General features: G+C 44.8%; 1 pseudogene; it reads right to left on the reverse strand.

The window, feature by feature from the left end:
• Nucleotides 1-4,066: 4,066 nt before the first annotated feature.
• Nucleotides 4,067-22,428, reverse strand: LOC147724628 (uncharacterized; annotated as a pseudogene).
• Between the last annotated feature and the right edge of the window lie 913 nt (nt 22,429-23,341).

A 23,341-nucleotide genomic window follows, 5' to 3' on the forward strand; every position in this document is an offset into this window, starting at 1 on the left:
TTTTCTGTAGCGGGTTGTGGGTTTATTGGGGAATAGGGTGGGAAGTAATTTTATTATAATTAATAATTATGTAAATTATTAATAATTGTTAATTAAGTATTAATTGGAAATTCATTAAAATATATTTGGTAATTAATTATAAATATTTAATTGATAAATAATTAATATTTAGTAAATTATTTTCTGTAGCGGGTTGTGGGTTTATAGGGGGATAGGGTGGGAAGTAATTTAATAATAATTAATTAATTATGCAAATTAATATTAATTGTTAATTAATTATTAATTGTTAATTAATTAAAATATAATTGGTAATTAATTATAAATATTTAATAGATAAATAATTAATATTTAGTAAATTATTTTCTGTAGTGGGTTGTGAGTTTATAGGGGGATAGGGTGGGAAGTAATTTAATAATAATTAATTGATTATGTAAATTAATTAAAATTGTTAATTGTTAATTAATTAATAGTCCTTTTAACCCCTACGCTATCCAGCGCTTTCCCTACTGCTGCACCCACTGGAGTGGGAATAGTAATTTTAACCCCTACGCTATCCAACGCTTTCCCTACTGTTGCACCCACTGGAGTGGGAATAGTAATTTTTACCCCTACGCTATCCAACGCTTTCCCTACTGTTGCACCCACTGGAGTGGGAATAGTAATTTTAACCCTTACGCTATCCAATGTTTTCCCTACTGTTGCACTCTTTGGAGTGGGAATAGTAATTTCTACCCCTATGCTATCCAACGCTTTCCCTACTGTTGCACCCACTGGAGTGGGAATAGTAATTTTTACCCCCACGCATCCAACGCTTTCCCTACTGTTGCACCCACTGGAGTGGGAATAGTAATTTTAACCCTTACGCTATCCAATGTTTTCCCTACTGTTGCACTCTTTGGAGTGGGAATAGTAATTTTTACCCCTACGCTATCCAACGCTTTCCCTACTGTTGCACCCACTGGAGTGGAAATAGTAATTTTAACCCCTACGCTATCCAACGCTTTCCCTACTGTTGCACCCACTGGAGTGGGAATAGTAATTTTTACCCCTAAGCTACCCAACGCTTTCCCTACTGTTGCACCCACTGGAGTGGGAATAGTAATTTTTACCTCTACGCTATCCAGCGCTTTCCCTACTGTTACACTCACTGGAGTGGGAATAGTAATTTTTACCCCTAAGCTATCCAACGCTTTCCCTACTGTTGCACCCACTGGAGTGGGAATAGTAATTTTTACCCCTACGCTATCCAACGGTTTCCCTACTGTTGCACCCACTGGAGTGGGAATAGTCATTTTTACCCCTACGCTATCCAACACTTTCCCTACTGTTGCACCCACTGGAGTGGGAATAGTAATTTTAACCCCTACGCTATCCATCGCTTTCCCTACTGTTGCACCCACAGGAGTGGGAATAGTAATTTTTACCTCTACGCTATCCAGCGCTTTCCCTACTGTTGCACCCACTGGAGTGAGAATAGTAATTTTTACCCCTACGCTATCCAACGTTTTCACTACTGTTGCACCCACTGGAGTGGGAATAGTAATTTTTACCCCTACGCTATCCAGCGTTTTTCTACTGTTCAATTCACTATAGTTGTTCCAATAAATTTGAACCATTTTGCTATGCTACGGTATAAATATTCTATATGTTTTGTTAATAATATGTATTTATATATATATATATATATATATATATATATATATATATATATATTTAATATATTTGTTATATATTTTTGTAATTTACATTAATTATTTATTAATATTACATTTATTTAATCATTTTAACTAAGTTTACATTAAATATATATTTATTATTATATTAGTTTTAACTTAATTTTAAGACATATAAAAAAAACGATATTTTGACAGTCTATATTATTTACACTCGATATTTTAGAGTCGATATTTTTGTACTTACCTGTATGAGGATAGAAACTCGATATTTTGTCCCTCGATATTTTGTCATCGATATTTTTGTAACTCGATATTAATGGGCTCGATATTATGTCAGTGATCCCAGTGACGTCTGTGGTGGGTGGGTGTACAGTGTAGCACATACACTGCCAAACACTAGTATGCTGACTGCACGTCACTACTATACTGATTGCATTTAAACAGGGTTACTGATTTCTGTGATAGATTGGTGAGTTTTAACAATATATGTATTTTAGCTCTGCTTAAAGTGGTGAACCTTTAACAACTCCTGTAGGCTTGCCTTAGATATTGATATAGTTATCTTTGACAAAGCCAATAGGCCTGCTTTATTTAAAGAGAACCTCCCCCCCCTATATTGTGATGTTCTATCTGGTATAGATGGGGGGAAACTGTGAGTTTGGGCGTCATGACCCTTTATGAGTCAAATGCAATTTTTCTAAGACAAAAAAGGTATTCTGCCTGATGTATATATTTGTAAATTAATGCATAGTATTTAGTAGTGTGTGAGTAATAAATGTGCTTATCCTTTTCTGAAGAAAAAGCACCAACTGGACAATCTTTATTTACTATTATTATTGCCGGCCAGCCAATGGTGAATACTAGCCCACACTACCTACCCTGAGTAGACCTTAGACTGTTCTTCACTACCCTGAGACAGTCAAGTGCTGTAATGTGGTGCTTAGTTCCCAGTAAGGGGAAGTTATGGGCATATTACTTGTTTGGGTCTCACATCCTGCACAACTAATAACTCAGGGGCATATTATCAAGGGGGTTTATCTCCGCTTTTTTGGCTTTAAAAGCCAAGAAAGCAGAGATAAAATTATCTCCCTATTACCTAACTGTCACTAACACCAGTTAGCGACAACTAGTAGGAGATAGCGACCATCTTGGGCCCCGCTTTGCATGTAAGTGATATTTATCACTAATGACATGCAAAGTGGGCGTGCCAAGATGTTAGCGACTGAAAACAGTCGCTAACATCGCTATCTCCTATTACCAACTTTTGGAGATATTCCCGCTAAGCTCGAATATCTCCAAAAGCTAACACCTGCCCTGAGCAGTTCTTAGCCATGTTATCCAATGGGAGGTGGATAACATGGCTAAGAGCATTAGCTCGGTAATGCATGAATATCGCGGACCTTTCAGCGATATTCATGCATTGCGGCGATTTTTATTGCATTTGCGATAAACCTTGGAAATACCAAGGCTTATTTGCGGTAAAAATCGCCGCAGCTCAGCTGTAAATTTTTGTCTCTAACCAAGCAATAGCGATAATTATCGCTATTGCTTGGTAATATGCCCCTCAATTTCTTCACCTATACTTGCTCCTAAACTTTTGATTTCACCTCTTCAAGCCCATGTAAAAACTTCAACTCATGCCTGCTGCTCACCCTGCATTGGTTGTGATTAGGCCATTTGCAATGCTGACAAAACAGATATTTTACTGTTTGGGCAAGTGAAAGACTACAGCTTTTTTTCCAACTGACCTTCAGATCTCCCTCCTCCCCCCACTGTTACTCCTGTTTAAAAGAATCTTGGAATTAGACTTTATAACATGCTTTCCTTTCAATCTCAGATTCCGTCTGTTTTGGGGCCTTGTTTTGTGCTACTCAAGGCAATGAAAAAGTTCCTGGACATCCTTCACGAATGGTGCGTAAGACAGTTGTCCATTTCTTGATAACTTCCAGACCGGACTTTGCTAACATCATTTTCCTCAGCCTCACAGAGAGATTGATTAGGAAACTTCAAGTGGTTAAATATGCTGATGCTTTTCTCATCTTGGGCATTCCCAATATAGAGTCTGTATGCCATAATTGATGCATTCTTCCTTGGGTTTCTGTGAAGATGAGAACTTTTTTCAAATCCTTTACACTTACATACAGAGCCTATTACAAGCTTGGCCTGAAATATTTCATTGACAGGACCGTGCATTATCTTCCACATAGATCTCTTCGATGTTCTTTGGCCATGCTAGTCACGGTATCGCATTATCCACAAAGAAAGAAAGGCAGGAGTTTCTTCTTTGATATTGTGATTTAAGAGTGAAGTTTGCGGCCACTCTCACGGTGGACCATTGTTCAAGAATCAGTATTCAGGATAGAACATAACACCTTTCTCTTTGCATCCCATTAGACGGGTAGCATGTGGGTGTTCTTGTGCAGGCTCAGCACAGAGTCACTCTGCGGAGTAGCCATGCACTTTATAAACTGATCAGCAATTAGGTCACTATTTTCTTTTAAGAAATTTAAGAAACATTGAAAAAATGTCAGCCAATTATCAGTCCCTGACTTGAGGCCTTGTCACCCACAGGAAACTTGGGCCTCAGGAAATTCGTTTCTAAATGACACATTGTTAGGAATGGAATTTCTGGTTGGCAGGGCATGCGCCTAAGCCAGGCAGAAACCACCACTCTAGTCAGGGCAAGGGAGTTGCACGCCGAAGATAACCCCTGCTTACCCCCTTGGTAGTTTAGCAGAGCAGTCAGGCTTATCCCAGAGGCAATTTGTAAAGCGCTGGCACAACACACACAGCAGCAACACACTAGGCACACCAAAAAAGAAACTCCACTCAAGGTTATATCAAAAATAGCCTTTGTGATCTCCTGCCACGGAGTGCTAGCGAGAGGACGGGGAAAGAGAGCTGCGTTGAATGGTGCTCTCCCGAGGTCCCTGCCTGCCTGAGAATCCGCTAGATTGCCAAGTGATCTGCGACGTCCGTCTCTACCCCTGTGACCGAGACCCGAGCCGGGATAAGGACATGACGGCTGCCAGAACTACAAGGGGCTATGGATGCGGAATGACCCTAGCGCCCTGACTGGCGCTACTATCTGCTACTGTCCGCGCCTGCCCTTCACTTGCTCACTGAGTGCCTGCCGACCGGGAGTTTTCACGGGTGCCTCCGCTACCGGCACCTTCAAGTAAGGTACGCTGCGCCACTTCCATGATGGCGGACACTTGAATGCCACAAGTCCCTCACAAGCCTGCTCCCGCTCCGTTGTTACCATCGTGGGGCTTTTATTGCGGGTCATCCACTGCTTGCTTGTCCGCCCTGGCATAGCGACCTGAGTCCTTATTGTTTTGGCGGTACTTGTGCCTATGCGCCCCTGTGTTTCCCCCGGTGGAGCAGATGCGATGGTTGATCCGACTGCGCTGAATGCCAACGCTGCCTCGCACAAGAACTGGACTATACTGCGGCACCCCGGGCGCTGTCCTGCCTTGGGGGCCGCGCCTGTGACCGGGGCGAAGATGGAACCCCCGGCCGCTCTGACCTATGGCTCTATTCTTGACGCAATTTGCGATCTGCGGGCAGAAATGCGTGTGGGCTTTCTGTCGCTGTGTGAGAAACTTGAGGCTGCTACGCCCGGGGCGGATTACACACCACCGGTTTGCTTCCCTCACTGTGACGCTTTGTCTATCCTGACTCCGGACCGGGCTACATTGTTGCCGCAAGTGCCCATTAACTTCATCAGCGCTACACTGTTACCACCTCCATCGGAGCCCATGGTTTCTGCCGAGACTTTGCTGCCTCAGGGAATGACGCCACACACCCATCAACTACTTAGTCTGAGTGCCCATGCTCTTTTGGCTCCGCTTCTGACTCTCATTATTTTACAATTTTGGGAGAATCTGCTGGCGCTATTCCGTGGGGTACATGGATCTGGTCGAGGATGGACCCGTCCATTTTGTATCGGAACGGCATCTCCCTGCCGGGAGCGGCCATCTTGTCCCTTTGTTCTGCCAGTGAGGATTGCCCTGCGTGGATTTTGGCCGGGGGGTCGAGTGCGGACTGGCCAGGGTTTACGGATTCCTCCTGAAGAACTGTACATTCCTGGCTAGCATGGGCTCGGTTTGCAACGCTTCTTCAATGTGTACTAGTGTGACTCTCCTTGCTCTGTATGATGTTTACAATACATTGTTTTTCGCTGGTACACATGAGGGGATGTGACGAATCGACTTGAATGGCGGGTGGGGTTTCGGGATGGGCCACCCTTTAATTGCGTGCTGATATGGAACTTGTGATCTCTCCCTATTTTTATTTCGTACTGCATATTCTCTATTCTTTTTGCGACATAAGGGGTGGGAATTTCTGTATGGTTGGGGTGTCCGAGAGACTTAGTGCTCGTTTGGCTCCTCCCCTCATTTTTTCTTCATTGGGAGGTATAGATTAGATTTCTCTATTCTTCCTCCCTATATCTCAGGAGTTATATTTATTCTTTCTTTTTCTTCTTTATTAGGGATTCCTCCCTCTTTTCCTCTTTCCTTTGTCTATATTTCGGGTTCTTTAGCGGGCGACAGACACTCTGCCGGGGGGGGTAGGCCATAGCCTCCGCATCGGTGTAGGGTGGGGGGAGGGTTTTAGTTTTATACATTGGTTTCAATGGGCCTTATTTTTTTCTATCTCTCTGCGCTTTTCTTCCCTTATTTCTGTTCTGGGTCCGAGATAGGGATTAGTGGGGAATGGACTGAGCTGTACATGGCGTATAATTGTTAAATGATGATCTTGTTGTTTTACTCTGAACCGCCATACTGCCTGGGTAGTAGCTTTCACGGTTGGTTTCATGTGATGCTCTTGCCTGCTCATGTTGTGAGATAATTGTACGGACTCAGTTCTCCTTGGTTTCTATTCTTCACTGTTTCATATTTACGTCCGAAAACATTTTTTAAATTAACCTTCATTACTCCTGTTTCTCGGCGACACAAATTTACTCAGTGTACGGTTAATTGATCGCTGCTATCAACCCTGATGCCGCTGAGAAATTATATTGCTTGCTTTTGTGCTCAAAAGTATTGTGGCCGGCCTGATGGTTGTGGGCCCGTATTTGTTCTATTTTCATGCACAATAAAGGTTTACAAAAATTAAAAAAAAAAAAATAGCCTTTGTATTACTCATAAAACACAATAGAACGTAATCACATATATACATGTGCCACCTGGCACATAGTATGAATTTACAATGGATTAGATACACTACAGGGCCAATCAGGGCTCTGTCATAACCAACATATCATAGTAAGAACAACCAGTAACTACTGGCAATAGGGCACTGTACGTAGTATAAACACATTAGGCATAAATCATGAGCATTGTACCCTATTAGTATCACTGCACACAGGGATATTCAGAGTGAACATTCCATAAGCCTATCATGCCCCCTCTAGGGACAAAATGGAACAATATGATATATATTATCACCACACAAGGGCATACAAGAAATAACCAGTAACTACTGATAGAGGTACCCTTAGCAATTCACTTTTAGGCTTAACATATCCTCAGCAGTACAGTAGAATGAACATTGGTAAGTTGTACACCTCACAACCCCATGGGCATGACACCATTTCATACCACTATTGTACAAATTCTGCAGGTACTACCAATGTACATATCCTGCAGGTACCACCATTGTACATTACTAAGCATGGGCGAATTTTGCGAATCTCGCGTTCGCGAATTTTGCGGATTTGCGAACTCGCAATCCGCAAAATCCGCGAATTCTTGCGAATTTGCAGATTTTTTTTTTGTGTGTTCGCAAGGATTTCTGCCAGTTCGCGATGGTTTCGTACCAGTTCGCAATTGCGAACTTACATTTCGGCATGCAACGGTCGCGATTATGTTGTTTCTACGTCTGGTTCATCATCACAGGTTCCCAGCATCCTCTGTTTCACCACTGCAACCCTCTGTTACATCAATGCCACCCTCTGGTTCATCATTACTGTAGATTATGGGGGGGAAAAGCAAGCACACCAGCCCTGCTTCAACTGAGATGAATTGATTTGGGGTTAGTTTATTAATGTGTCACTGTTTTAAAATTCCAGTCTGGCGCCTGCTTCCTTATCTGTAATTTTGCTTTCTGTTGCAGTGCATTTTTTTCCCCAGGACCTTTGTGGCCTACTTGTAGCTATTCTATGAGCCTGCTGTGAGGGTCAGAGCAGGGTCATACAATTGTTGCAACTAGCAACTGAATTCTTGAGGGGCCCCAGTCAGGAAGCACTACAGGGAATTGTTACTAATGAGGAGTTTGAACTCTTGCCCCTGCCGAGTGCTTTCAGTTTTGAAAAACTCGTTTTTCTGCAATTTCGTGGGGTTCGCGGGGCGCGAACACGCGCGAGATCGGATTCGGAAGCCGCAAATTCGTGCGAATATGCAATTTGTTTTTTTGCGGCGTGTTAGTTGGCAAGGTTTTGTGCATTTTTGCGAGCCGCTCGTAGCGCAAGGCGCGAAGTTACCCTCGCGGTCGTTCAAGGGTGCAGCCATCTTGTTTGCCTGACGTATTTCCGTTTCCGGGCGCGAAGTGTAATCTCACAAAGTCTGCGGCTTGCCAGTACAGTTTTGTGCGTGTTCGCAAGGAAAATCTCGCGCGAACTTACCCGCGCGGTCGTGAACGGGCGCGGCCATCTTGTTTCTCATTCATTGCTATGGTTCTGGGCATGGTCTTTGTATCCTCTGTCAATCTCTGCCATCCTTTGCTTGTTTGAAGTTTTTTTTGATCTATTTTACTTATTATCTATCCCTCTATTTTTCTAGCCCTATATTTTTGTGTTTACTGCTACTTTTGGTTAATTTTAAACTACTTTTGTAAACTCTTTTCTTTTCTTCTCTTCCCTATTCTATTTTCTTTATTCCTTTCCACCCAGACCATGGTGAAGGGAGCCGGGAAGCATCCCGAGAAGTGAAGGGTCCCGCACCCCGTGTCCGGCTCCCGTGCGGGCGTTTGAGGGGGGAGGAGGTCGTGCCCAGGGAGATCTTTAGCCCGGAGGAGGTGGGCCAACTCGTTTTTTATGTTCAGCGCCGCCTCCCCAGGACCATCATGGGAGGCGGCAAGATCAGTGCCGGGTACGGGGCCTGGGAGTGCCGGAAGCGGTGGGAGAAGGTGTGCCAGGCCATTTACCACCACTCTCGGGTCTGGCGCACCTACCACCAGGCCACCCACCGCTGGACGGATGTCCTGACCCGTGAGCAAGATCTGCTCGACCTCCTTGGCCTTGAGATCCCCGGGCTTGGTGAGTAGTAGTAGCTATGTCTTTACTACTATGTTTTCTCCTGCTGTGTTATTATATTGCAAATTTTTGTTTTTTACCAAGAGCAATAATGCTGCTCATTACATTGTAGGTAAATTATATTTCAAAATCTTCTGTGCATTTCAGGTACACTGCTCTCCTTCTTCTCAGTAGTGTTGCTACTGTGCTTATTTGTTTTAGATTTTGTGTTCATTTCATTGGCCTGTGAAATTATGTATGAGTGTAGTTTAAAGAACTGCGTAATGCTACACACTAAGGTTCAGATTTTTAATTACCGGCGCATCCCTGCAAAGTAGCAGGGATGCGCCAGTAATTGTGCGTCACGCCACCATCACCCATGGTGCGCCGTATTTACAATGCGGCGCACCATGGGCCCAAAACGTCACCAAAGTGTTACGCATCTGTGCCGTAAAGGCGGCACATTGCTGGAGTTGCGTCGCAACGATGGTGCAGCTCCATCAATGCTCTGGAGTGCCCTATCTCCCCAATGCTGCGTCAAGCCGTACGTGTGCTTCAAGCAGGCGCAGGGTTTGAGTCACGCATCATTGTCCTCAAAGTGACTGATTGAAATCTTGTAGATTTCCCTCAGCCACTTTTAAGATGCGTTCCTGCGCAGGAACGCCCTCCCTTGCGCCGGAACGCCCCCTATTGGCGCAGGGCTTTACAACGTGATGCATCTCCCATATGCGTCACGTTGTTAATATACGCCGCACCATTGCGCCTCTTTTGTGCTGTCGCTGCGTCACAAAAGTCACGCAACAATGGAGCAAAAGAGCCGCAAGGGCCTTCTAAATCAGCCCCGACAGACTCAAGTCCAGTCCTTCCTTTGTACACATGGCGATAAGAAGAAATAGTGGTGGTGGATTAATAGTTTGAGTATTTTAATGACTGGTTAATGTAGTAGGAAACTTTAGTGTTGTCGCTGATCTTCAATCACGATGGACTTTGGCTGTCACTTTGCGTGCTGTGGACTGCTGCCTGCCAATCCTAGGCAAAACTTTTTAGTACTTTGTTTAGTGAGTTACATAGGGTAGTTTCCAATTCGCCGGTCCGCAAATCAAGCAATACTAAAGTAATGACGTAGTCGACCACATGAGATTGGTCAATAATATATCCCGTGAAGTCGTTCCCTATTTGTTATTTCGCAAAAATATTTTGTTACTTTGTTAGTTCTTTTGAAATGTTTGATTTGGTTGAGAAATATCATCCATGTTTTCTGTTTTTCTTTCTTTCATGTTGTACATCAGCTTCCCCCAGGGGCAAGAGGAGGACACAGGAGGAGGAGGAGGAGGAGGGTGCTGTTGACGATGCAGGCCAGGACCGGGCAGGCGAGGGCTCCTTTGCTGGCCCCAGTAAGTTTTAATTTTAATATAGAGTACTTATTTTTTCCTAGCGTTCCTCATTCGATTTTTTCTAAATCATCTTTGATCTTCTTGTAGACAGGATCTAAATTCTTATCCTGCCTCGACTATGACTCCGTGTGGTATTACTAGATTATTCTTATTAGTCTGTCTGTGTAGCTAACTAAGATTGCACATTTGGCATTTCCATTGGACTCCCATTCTAGTCAGCAATAGCTCTATGCACTGAGTGCAGTCCTCTGGGATTGTCCATAATGTCTTTTCAAGTATTCTAAATGTTTATGCTTTGACCATTGCCAACAATAAAAAGGTGAATGGCCACCAAGAAAGAATAAGATACTACTTTACTTTTGGTTTGGATAGGAGGACAATCCATTCTACTACTGTTGCAGGGACAAATCTGCACAAACAGAACTATGGACACTAAATAATGCATCGCTTAGCTTATCAATTATAATAGGTGCTGTAACTGTTAGACTTTCCACATACCTCAGTGATAACAGACTTTGTAGTTGAACCCCCAATCTCCTTACTGACTAGATAGTGTGGCAGAGTCATTTAGCTCCCAAAGTCACCAATGGCAGAGGCACAGACTCATGCTTGCAAAAATTCAAAAACCTTTAGCTCCTCCACTCTAGTCTGGAGGACCAAAAACCACAGAGTCTAATTAAGTTTAAAAGCTTTATTAAAAGTAAACACATTTATTAAATTCAAGTTTGTCATAAAAGTGAACGTGTAACTGAAAATGGAAAAGTGCTTAGTGCTGACGATTAATTGGACACATTTCTTGTGGTCGAGCCGAGCTCTCACCTGGTTTGAACTTGATCCTGCTCGTGTTCTTAGAAGTCAAGCTTCTCTCTGTTAGGAGAAAAAGTGGTGCGTGTTAAAAAGTAAAAAGCAAACATTCATCAGTTGTGCCAAAAAGTGCAGCAAGACAACAGCCTTCCCTGGAAAAAGGGACATTTTTACTCTAGAGTACACAGTCATAAATTATTAAATTGTATACTGTTTTTTTCACATTTCTTTCTTCCTCCTAGACCAAATATTATATAGTAGTGAGTGGTGTATTCTAACATTATTAAATGTACTTTGTAGGTGGAACATCTGGAGACGGGGCCAGCGCGGAGGTGGTGGTGGCATTGGACGAGGAGGACAACTCTGGGGAGGAGGCGGTGCAAGTGCCGGACAAGGACATGCCTGTGAGGGTTCACACGGTGGTGGCGGGCAGAGGTAAGCTATACATTCCTTAGTCATTGAGATTGAAGACTGCAGAGTGTGCTTTCTGCACGGGTGTATTATAAAAAAAAGCAGGTAGTAGTAGCCTCCTCTAAATGTACTTCGACTTAGCTGTGAAGTTTTTGGCGAGAAGAATCCCAATCAGATCTGAGGTGAACTTGATGGATGGGATGAACGAAAAGCGAAAGAAGGGTGTAAGTAAGTGTGGAAGCACGAGAAATGTAATGATGACTGGCAAAGAAGAATGATATGTGTTTGCTTGGTCCCTGAGGTGGCTGGGGAGGTAAGAAAATGGTATGGTGCATGGCTGGGTGAATGATGAAGCAAGGATGAGTGGAAGGAGAACAGCCTGGGTGGGTGAGACAGAAACTGTATGTGTGCAATATACTTTGCATGAATGGATGCCTGGATCATTCATGGTACTATCTGACTCTTAGATAGCATATGTGTATCTAGAGAGAGTAGACGGTCACTGGATGAACTAAGTGTTACTTTGAAGAGCATGTAACACCGCACCCGCACGTCTGTTCCAGTGTAGGAAAGGCAAGGAAAAGAAGTTGTAACGTTGTCCAAATACTACCATGAATAGTAGAAGTAGTTTGTATTGCAAATGCAAGCACAGCATATATCCGGTTATTACGGTGGACACTCCCTACCTCTCTTAATAACTTTAGTTTAGTAGTAGTACGTCATTCATGTGTGGGGGTATCACTGTTCACTCAATAATAAGCAAAGCACCTAAAGTCATCCCATATGTCATCAAATACATCCCATGTGAAGTGATAGATAATCAGATAATTTAGCTTCTTCATTTTCCTTTTCTAATACTCATTTGCACTGAAGGGTGAAAGCTAAATTAATTAAGCAGTAGCCCTTTTAACAGAGTATTCTCAGTGCCACCCGTAATAGAAAAGTAAGAGCTTCACCACCTGCATGTACTGGACCGGTACAGTAACGCAAGTCTGTCTCACTCACCATGGTGTGCGTCTGTTTTTCTTGGGTGCAAGTTCACTGCGCTGGCATTATGCCGGCTTGCATAAGATAACGTACCAATTTTCCTAAACAAGAGAGAAGAAGAAGAATAAGAGTGGTGTACTGTCATAGTCGACTGTAATGGAAGTCCATAGTGCTCGTAGAATTTGTTCCTGAAACTCCCACTAATGTTAGAGCAAGGATGAAGAAGTCGGAGGTTACATAGATACTGTCCTCAATAGTTATGTACTGTGCTTTCAATTTGCTACTTGTACTGTGACAACTTTTTGCTCAATCATTTTGTGTTAATCTTAAGGAGCATTGGTTACAGACTATGTCTTTCTTTTTTCATGTAGTTGCTCCTTCCAAATCCAAGACACCATCAAGGAGGAAGGAGCTGGCTCGAATGGCCCGGCAACGGAGGCTGGATGCCACTGTCGCTGAATATCGGCGGCTGGTGGCCTTGGAGGAGGAGGAGACGCAGTCTGGTACAACAACAACGTCCACTGGGACAGCTGCATCCTCCTCCGTGCGGGCTGCCAGCCAGCGCAGTGCTCCAGCGGTACGGAGCCGGGCTACCAAAGCCAAACGCCACCGCCCAGCAGCAAAGAAAGCAGCTGCCCCTCACAGGATTTGCAAGGCACACCGGCGCCGCTTATCCCTCAGACTGTCCTACATGGAGAAGGAGGTCCATAACTATAAGAACGTGGTGGAGGGCCTCCGCTTCGAACTTGCCACCCTCCGCAAGGAGCATGATGCCCTGGCTGCTAATTCCCACAGCACCCTGCCATAGTGTCCCTTGCCCCTTTTTTAGAGACTTTTGGGGGGTGGGAATTGGGAGTTGGGATTTTTGGGGACTTTTGAAGGACAATCGTTGGGGTTAGGGAGGGTCTTGCGGGAGATTCTTTTGTTAGGGCTATAAAAATATACTTTTTGAAACTTTATCTGACCATACCTGTTTTTTACTGCTTTTGAGTCTGGTGGGTGGGGGTTTAACAGTAAGTTTGTTTTCCTGAATAGTCCTAGGACTTTAGTAGTACTACCGTCAATCCAATCTCTCGTCTCTCCTAATACTCCATTATACTACCTCCAACCAAACGCCTATCTTACCTGTAATTTCTGTTTGCAAGTAGGGCTAGGCCCAGGGCTGGCTCCACGGGAAACAGCGAATAAGGTTGGCAATCCTGGGCGGATAAAATTTCCTCATAGCGGTGGTACTAGTGGTGTGACACAGTGGCAGTTGCATGCCTATGAAAAAAAAGAAAATGAAATCTGGTTTGTCCTCCTGAGCAATACAACGGTACAATAGAGAATATAGCAGGTGACAGAAGTACACTAGAACAGTGCCACATTGTAGCCTAACAAAAGTTAAAGTATAACTAATTCGGTTGAAGTTCTTTGACATCAGCCATGGGTCTTTGTCAATCAGAGTAAGAATATATCCTCGGATTTCTTCACCAGCCTGTTGCTATCACCTTATCCTCCCCAGCAAGTGTGTGGATTTATTGCTGTAATTTAGTCACATATCAATGAAAACCACACAGCCCGGGGGAAGAGGGTTAGGGTTTGAAAAATGGATGGGTACGGGGGTTTTTGGGAAAGGTTTTGGGAGACAAGAAAAAATAGCACAGCATGGACAAACAAATGTGAACATAAACAAATCTTTGGGTACAAACCTATCCATCAATCTTTGAAAGTGCATGCACTACTGGATGCATGTCAGTGAAAAGTAAGTAGTACTTTTGACAACTGTGGAAGAAAGAATGCGACAGTACAGGGCGTGTGTGGAATTATTGATAACTATATTCAACATAAGGTCTCTGTTGCCAGATACCTGAGAGCCTTGCTGGTCACTATAAATCCATTCACAACACTCAATGGGGTTGGTCTGGAAGGTATAGTAGATAGAAAAGGAGAAATTGCTCTTTTTCAAGGTGTCCCCTCACTCACCAGGGTTGCCCCTTGGTGACATGCTTCATCATTGGGGCCATCCCAGTCCTCTACGGGCTGGGGCGTGCTGCGACTTGCGAATTACGTAGGAGCACTTACAAATGACTATGTGTGGTGCAGATGTGATAGTGGAGTGGACTAAGTGATGTGTTAAGGGATCAATTTAGAAGCAGAGAGAGATCCAAGAAATGCAGTCACAGTCAGAGAAAAAGACAAAGGATACTGTATCTGTATGTTGTTGTAGTTGTCCTGTTGAATTTGGTAAGTAAGTTGCCTGCAGAAAAAAAATCCTCTTATTAGCGGCACTCCTCCATTGCAGCCGACGCTTCGTCCATCGATGTTGGTCACCACCAGAAGACACCCTGTAAAAAAAGCACAGCATGGACAAACAATTGAACATAAACAAAAAAATCTTTGGGTACAAACCTATCCATCAATCTTTGAAAGTGCATGCACTACTGGATGCATGTCAGTGAAAAAAGTAAGTAGTACTTTCGACAACTGTGGAAGAAAGAATGCGACAGTACAGGGCGTGTGTGGAATTATTGATAACTATATTCAACATAAGGTCTCTGTTGCCAGATACCTGAGAGCCTTGCTGGTCACTATAAATCCATTCACAACACTCAATGGGGTTGGTCTGGAAGGTATAGTAGATAGAAAAGGAGAAATTGCTCTTTTTCTAGGTGTCCCCTCACTCACCAGGGTTGCCCCTTGGTGACATGCTTCATCATTGGGGCCATCCCAGTCCTCTACGGGCTGGGGCGTGCTGCGACTTGCGAATTACGTAGGAGCACTTACAAATGACTATGTGTGGTGCAGATGTGATAGTGGAGTGGACTAAGTGATGTGTTAAGGGATCAATTTAGAAGCAGAGAGAGATCCAAGAAATGCAGTCACAGTCAGAGAAAAAGACAAAGGATACTGTATCTGTATGTTGTTGTAGTTGTCCTGTTGAATTTGGTAAGTAAGTTGCCTGCAGAAAAAAAATCCTCTTATTAGCGACACTCCTCCATTGCAGCCGACGCTTCGTCCATCGATGTTGGTCACCACCACAAGACACCCTGTAAAAAAAGCACAGCATGGACAAACAATTGAACATAAACAAAAAAATCTTTGGGTACAAACCTATCCATCAATCTTTGAAAGTGCATGCACTACTGGATGCATGTCAGTGAAAAGTAAGTAGTACTTTCGACAACTGTGGAAGAAAGAATGCGACAGTACAGGGCGTGTGTGGAATTATTGATAACTATATTCAACATAAGGTCTCTGTTGCCAGATACCTGAGAGCCTTGCTGGTCACTATAAATCCATTCACAACACTCAATGGGGTTGGTCTGGAAGGTATAGTAGTTAGAAAAGGAGAAATTCCTCTTTTTCTAGGTGTCCCCTCACTCACCAGGGTTGCCCCTTGGTGACATGCTTCATCATTGGGGCCATCCCAGTCCTCTACGGGCTGGGGCGTGCTGCGACTTGCGAATTACGTAGGAGCACTTACAAATGACTATGTGTGGTGCAGATGTGATAGTGGAGTGGACTAAGTGATGTGTTAAGGGATCAATTTAGAAGCAGAAAGAGATCCAAGAAATGCAGTCACAGTCAGAGAAAAAGACAAAGGATACTGTATCTGTATGTTGTTGTAGTTGTCCTGTTGAATTTGGTAAGTAAGTTGCCTGCAGAAAAAAAATCCTCTTATTAGTGGCACTCCTCCATTGCAGCTGAAGCTTCGTCCATCGATGTTGGTGACCAGAAGACACCCTGTCCACTGCCTGCCTGATGCTGAATTGTGGCTCGCTAATGTGAAGCCTGACTCCATCCTTTTTTCCCCATTGCACAGACTGAAACCCGGCCTGTAATTATTCAACGAAAAACAGGAAGTGATATAATATTACAACACCACTGATAAATAAATATAAGGTATATAGGCTGTGGAGTGCAAAAAGTCACACTTTGATTTTCCTAGTAGACAGTACTATATTTGTGAAAGTGCGTACTCTGTCAGAGTCACCTTTTGAAGGATAAATAAGTATGGGCAAATTAATGTAGCGGATCTTTCCCCTCAAGCTAGGTGTCCTGTAAACTGTGTTTTAGAACAAAATTAGATCTTCCCAGCAGTGCTCCCACCCAGACCCTTACTAAAGCCAGTCGCAAAAATGTAGAAGACCCCCAATCAAATCTCAAAAAACTAGGCCTAGCAGAAAACTGGTGACAAAACGTACTTTGATGGTAAAAGTAGGCCCAAGTACCCCCTTACCCACCGTGGATTGCATTCAAACCACTTGCAAGCAACCAAGCAAAAGTATCCATAGCCAGCATCGCTCCAAGACTCGAAAACCCCCCCACCCAAACACATGCAATAGAAATACTGCTAACCCTAATGAACCCTAAGTTAAGAATAGTGACAAAGGCTTTCTTTAACTATGCCAAATCCCCCCTTTCCCACCATGGATTTTCTTCAAATGACTTGCAACCAAAATTACACATTCTCACGAGTGCTCTAAGACCCCAGAACTCAGTTGCAAAAATCTAGAACACCCCGAAACACATGCAATCCTGCTGCTAGGGCTAACCCTAACGAACCCTAAGTTACAAAAAGTGCCAAAAGGCTTTTCCACGAGGATTTTGTCCCAACCACTTCTACCCGGTATTAGACTTTCCCAGGAATGCCCCAAGACCCGCCAACCCACCCGCCAAGAAGCATAACACCCCCAAACAGGCCAAAAGCAAAATCTCATACTTGCAATATTTCTCGGCCTTCGGTCCAAACGCGCTGCGTAGCTAGGCCATAAGTCGGGGTTGCCACCACGGATTTCCTGAAAAGCAAATGCAATCAAGATTAGAGTGTCCCAGCAGTGCTCCCAGACCCCGAAACTCACCCACAAACACCAGGAAGCCCCACAAACAGGCCCCCGAAAACGCTACATTGAGCAAAATGTCAGAAATAGCAAAAAAAAAAATCGGCCTGGATTTTGTCCCAACCACTTTTATCCGGTATTCGAGCTTCCCAGCAATGGCCCCAGAGCCGTCAACCCAGGAGAAAACGAGTAGAAGACCCCCAAACAGCCAAAGAGCAAAAGTACAAAAATGGGGACTGTCATTTTTTTCCAAATTTCCCAAATCACTCCGCGCGCGCTCTGCAGCTAGGCCCTAACTCCCCTCTGCCACCATGGATTTGCTTCAAATCTCTTGCAAAGTAAAGTATATATAGCCAGCAGTGCGCCCAGACCCCGAAACCCACCCACAAACACCAGGAAGCCCCCCAAACAGGCCCCGGAAAACGCTACATTGAGCAAAATGTCAGAAATAGCAAAAAAAAATTCGGCCTGGATTTTGTCCCAACCACTTGTACCCGGTATTACACCTTCCCAGGAATGCCCCAAGACCCGCCAACCCACCCGCCAAGAAGCATAACACCCCCAAACAGGCCAAAAGCAAAATCTCATACTTGCAATATTTCTCGGCCTTCGGTCCAAACGCGCTGCGTAGCTAGGCCATAAGTCGGGGTTGCCACCACGGATTTCCTGAAAAGCAAATGCAATCAAGATTAGAGTGTCCCAGCAGTGCTCCCAGACCCCGAAACACACCCACAAACACCAGGAAGCCCCACAAACAGGCCCCCGAAAACGCTACATTGAGCAAAATGCCAGAAATAGCAACAAAATAAAAATCGGCCTGGATTTTGTCCCAACCACTTCTACCCGGTATTAGACCTTCCCAGGAATGCCCCAAGACCCGCCAACCCACCCGCCAAGAAGCATAACACCCCCAAACAGGCCAAAAGCAAAATCTCATACTTGCAATATTTCTCGGCCTTCGGTCCAAACGCGCTGCGTAGCTAGGCCATAAGTCGGGGTTGCCACCACGGATTTCCTGAAAAGCAAATGCAATCAAGATTAGAGTGTCCCAGCAGTGCTCCCAGACCCCGGAACTCACCCACAAACAGACGGAACCCCCCCTAAGAGCACCTCAAAGGCAAGCAAGTCAGCAAAAACACTAAAAAATGTGCGCCTCGGATTTGGTCCAAAACACTTTTATCCGGTATTAGAGCTTCCCAATAATGGTCCCAGAGCCGTCAACTCACCTGCAAAGAGGTAGAACAACACCCCCACAAGTGCTGAGTCTTTCTTCATTGGGCGTAAACCAGCCCTCTGGTTTGATGGAAATAGGAGTCTGAAGGAGGAGGATAGAGGAGCATGTTCTTCTGAACTTGTGAACCTGAGGAATGCAGACTGCGGCAACTTCAAATCAATTAGCAAACCAGTGAAGACAGTTCTGCTGATGGGCTTGTTTTTGTGATTATCTGATTAAAGTTTGAAATATATTAACTGTGCACAACAAAGAAAGACAGACACACAGGAATAAAAGTGAATAAGGACGAAAAGGAAAGTTATTGATTTGTTGTCTCATTTTCAGGGCTCAGTATCACGGTCCAGGAATGAGAATAAGGCTTCGTCATCATACTCTGCGAATTCAGGCAGGGTGAGCTCAGTGTCACCTGACAGAGTAGAAATTCCCTCATCTATGTTGCTGGCCACCTCGTCTTCACCCGGCGCGATTTCTCGTACTCTGAAATCTGGTGGTATGAGGTGCTGATTCATTTTGATCATTGTTAACCTCTCCACATTTTTGGGCGAGAGGCGGCTCCGTTTGGGAGTTACAATGCCACCAGCAGCACTGAAAACACGTTCAGAAGACACGCTTGCGAGTGGGCAAGACAAGTAGTTTAAAGCCAGGTTGGTGAGCTGTGGCCACAATTCTTTTTTCCCATGCCAATACGCCAATGGGTCAGAATTAACATAGACCTCTGTTGAGTCATTCAGATAGTCCTTCACCATCGAATCAAGGTCCTCATCCAAGGTTCCTCCACTTTGCTTAGCTCTTGCTGTGCCTCTGACCTTTTGAGAACCAAACCCACGCAGAGCTAGCCAATACTCTTCAGCCTCCAATGTTTCTGTTGTGTCTGGTGCAGATGATCCGGTTGCCGGTGTCTTTAACGGCTGAGAGGTCACTTGTGCCACAGCCACAGGTGCAGAAGTGGATTGTTTTGACTGGGGATGGCCTGCTGATGTACTGCCATTTCCTTCAATTTTCAGCCGTTCTCTTTCAAACCTCTTGGCTGACAAGGCTAGCCAATGTTTGTACTTTGGAACATGTTCATCATCAAAAGGAAAGAATGCTTGGCCTGCCAGCACCTTTTTGTAGCGTGGATCCAGAATAGTAGCACAAATGTAATGCTCTTCTGAGTGGATCGTTTTAAGACGTTCATCACCTTGTAGGAGCTCTAATAATTTCGTAGCCAGAACAAAAGAGTCTTGGTTTTTTACATCTTTTTCAAACACAGAACACACCTCCTTCAGTTGGTCCTCCAGCATGTACAACAATGGGATAGCTTTTCCCAAATTACAGTCCTCCTTGCTGACTGCACGCGTGAAGAACTCAAAAGGACGAAGCATGCGTGTCAGGCTTTGAACTATGTTCCATTGCGCCGCACCCATCCTCAGGTCCTCTGTACCCTCTGTCAAGAAATATTGATCGAGTACCGTATACTGCTCATACAGAAGCTCAAGCATGTAGAAGGTTGAGTTCCAACGTGTTACCACCTCCAGGATGAGTGCTTTCACTGGCATTTGACGTTGATATAGCAGGCTCCTCAGCTGCTTCCGGGCCTTAAAAGAATGGCTGAAATGGTTGCACATTTTTCGGCAGGTGTCCAATACTCTGTACGCTGCACTGCCTTTATTACCCAAGAATTTTTGGACAACCAGGTTTATACAGTGCGCCAAACACGGCACTCTGAAATAGTCACCCTTCCTCATGGCCTTAACTATATTGGCGCCATTGTCCGTGGAAACATAACCAACCTGGCGTTTTAGTGGGGATAGCCAGTTAAGGACCTTTGTGTTAAAGACATCCAAAATGTTTTCTGCTGTGTGACGTTTCTCCAAACCAAACATGGCTAGTGTTGCATGTTTCCGAGCAGCTTTAAAAACAATGTCCGTGTCAACACCTGTGTTTAGCTTTGCTTTAGCCCCTGAAAAAGAGACCCAGTGTGCAGTGATGCACATGTAATCAGCGCCTGCGCCACTGGTCCACATGTCTGTTGTCAGATGTATAGTGTGAACAGCACTCTTCTGCAAAGCTGCCCCAATCACCTTCAGAACATCTTCATGTAGTGCTGGAACCGCAACTCGGGCAAAATAGAACCGGCTAGGAACCTTCCATTTAGGGCAGAGCTCTGTCACTAATTCTAGGAAACCAACCGCTTCTACAAAAGAAATAGGGAGAAGGTCCAGAGCTAGCATTTTAGCCAGCTTACTGTTATACAGACGCGTCAGTGGGTGGTTGCGTTCATATTGCGCTTCTGTAAACAACATCTTTTTAATGTTGCCCTGGACCAAGGATGATGATGATATCTTCGACACAGTTACGCTCGCTGATGAACTTTTCCGCATTGATGTCTCACTCTCTCCCACACTCTTAATGTGCCTCACATGGGGTGTGCTGCTGACAGGGGTACTGGGTGTAAGTGAAGTGTTTGAATCGTCTTCTTCCTCCTCGTCATCATCAGATGAAAAATCAACGTTTTCATTACGTGCAATTCCGGCTTCCTTGACCGCCTCTAGGTGCGGAAACCATTGGACAGGGTGCGCTCTCCTAAGATGACCTCTCTGGCCTCCGGTACCATAGTTAGAACCAAACTTACCACGACTAACTCGAAGCTTACAAATGCTACAAATGGCTACGTTTTCCATTTTTGGGCAAACACTAAAGAAGTCCCAAACTGGAGACTTGAAATGTCTTTGGGGGCCGGAGGAGGCGGCGATACTGGTGGTAGTGGTCCTGCTGCTAATGCCAGATGAAGTGGAGGATGTGGATTGCCGACCTTCAGTACGTTTTGCACTTTCACCACCACGAATTGAGGTCAAGGTGGGTCCCTTTTTGCGAGGAAGAAATATGGAAGTGGTAGGTGTTGGTGTACTAGTTAACTCCAAATGTAATGATTGTTGTGTTTCCATTTCCATTGCCTCCTCGTCGACATCATCATCACGCTCAGCAGCTTCTCGGGATAGGGTCAAAATGTCTCTTTGCTGCATGCCCGCTGGGCCTGCAGTGACCTTTATGATGACTTGATCGTCGTCGTGAAGGGCTTCATCAGCAGCAGTATGCGTCAATTTTTGTTGAGCCTCATCACACTCCATAGGTATGAGTTTGTCGACGACCTTCCTTTTACGCTTAGGTATCTTTGTCAGATCATGGTGTGCCTCACTCTCAGGCTTCCGTGGTGGTACCCATTCGTCATCCAGATCATCACAAGGCGGTGTGCTTGAAGAAGATGTAGACACCAACCTTGATCTTTTCCTTGCTAGGGATGTAGAAGACAATGAATAATCATCATGAGAAGTGGCTTCCAATGATACCTCGGCTTGATTGTCGATTTCCTGATGTGCCCCTACTTCGGGAGGGACAACTATTGTGGGAACTTGTTGTGACCCTCCATGCCCCTCTACTTGCGCATCTCCTTGTGCTGCCTCTCCTTCCACATGTACTTGGGCTTGTACTACTTCCACATGTTGTTGTTGCGGCTGTGGTTGTTCAACACTTGTCAGATGAGTTACAACAACCTGTGTTGATTCAGGGACATTGCTGCTACTTTCTTGCGATGAGCCAACATCACTGGTCGATGGTGATTGGAGAAGTACACTGACTGCCTCTGAAGCACTCAAGGGCTTTGACTTAAGTTGGCGTGGTGGTGGAGGCACTGAACCACATGGAGCGGGGGTGCTGCTCCCAGCTTGGTCCCCAGCAGATCCTGCTGCTGCAGGCGTACTTTTTTTTTGCTCCCAAAAAACGTGGCGGTTGGCACACCAGCCTCCTTGGTAACTTGCTTCTTCTGCTCCTTACTAGCAACTTTCTTGCTAGAGGAGCTACGGACACCTTTTTTTGGGGCCATCTTCTTCAGAGCAGGTCAGACAGCAGGCCGCAGTTGCACGAATTGTCGAGTTGTCTGAGGCCAGACGTGACGTCGCGTGACGTTATGCTGCACACACACACCGCTGCAGGACTTCTTCCTGGCACTGGTGGTTCTCTTGAGTCTTGTGCACCTGAAAACAATGGAAGACAGAGGAACATCAGTTCAGTTATACACCCCAAAAAAATCGAGAAAAAAACCCAGAAAAATCAGCACAATCCCATTCCATCAATGCCTTCCATGATGTTTAAGTTCAAGACACCCCACAGAAAGACAAGGCCCATGCTAGACTCAAATACTCCTGGTGAAAAGGCCACAAGTACAGCCTCAAAAAGAGAAAATCACTGAAAAATCAGCACAATCCCATTCCATCCATGCCCTCCATGATGTTTAGGTTCAAGACAGCCCACAGAAAGACTAGGCCCATGCTAGACTCAAATACCCCTGGTGAAAAGGCCACAAGTACAGCCCCAAAAAACCAAAATCACTGAAAAATCAGCACAATCCCAATCCATCCATGCCCTCCATGATGTTTAAATTCAAGACAACCCACAGAAAGACTAGGCCCATGCAAGACTCACTACCCCTGGGCATAAAGGTTGAAAAGTAGGCAAAATGGTTGCAGGCCTAACAACAAAGCCTGCATTCAAAATGGCCACTTGCCTCCCAGCACATGGCCAGGGCCTGTAGCAGCACTCAAAATGGCCCCCAGCCACATGGCCTGTCCCTCCCCATGAACACCCCCAAAAATCGAAAAACACTGCAAAATCAGCACAATCCCATTCCATCCATGCCCTCCATGATGTTTAAGTTCAAGACAGCCCACAGAAAGACTAGGCCCATGCTAGACTCAAATACCCCTGGTGAAAAGGCCACAAGTACAGCCCCAAAAAAT

Source organism: Lissotriton vulgaris, chromosome 4_1 (assembly GCF_964263255.1).
Source record: "Lissotriton vulgaris chromosome 4_1, aLisVul1.2, whole genome shotgun sequence".
Lineage (NCBI taxonomy): Eukaryota > Metazoa > Chordata > Amphibia > Caudata > Salamandridae > Lissotriton > Lissotriton vulgaris.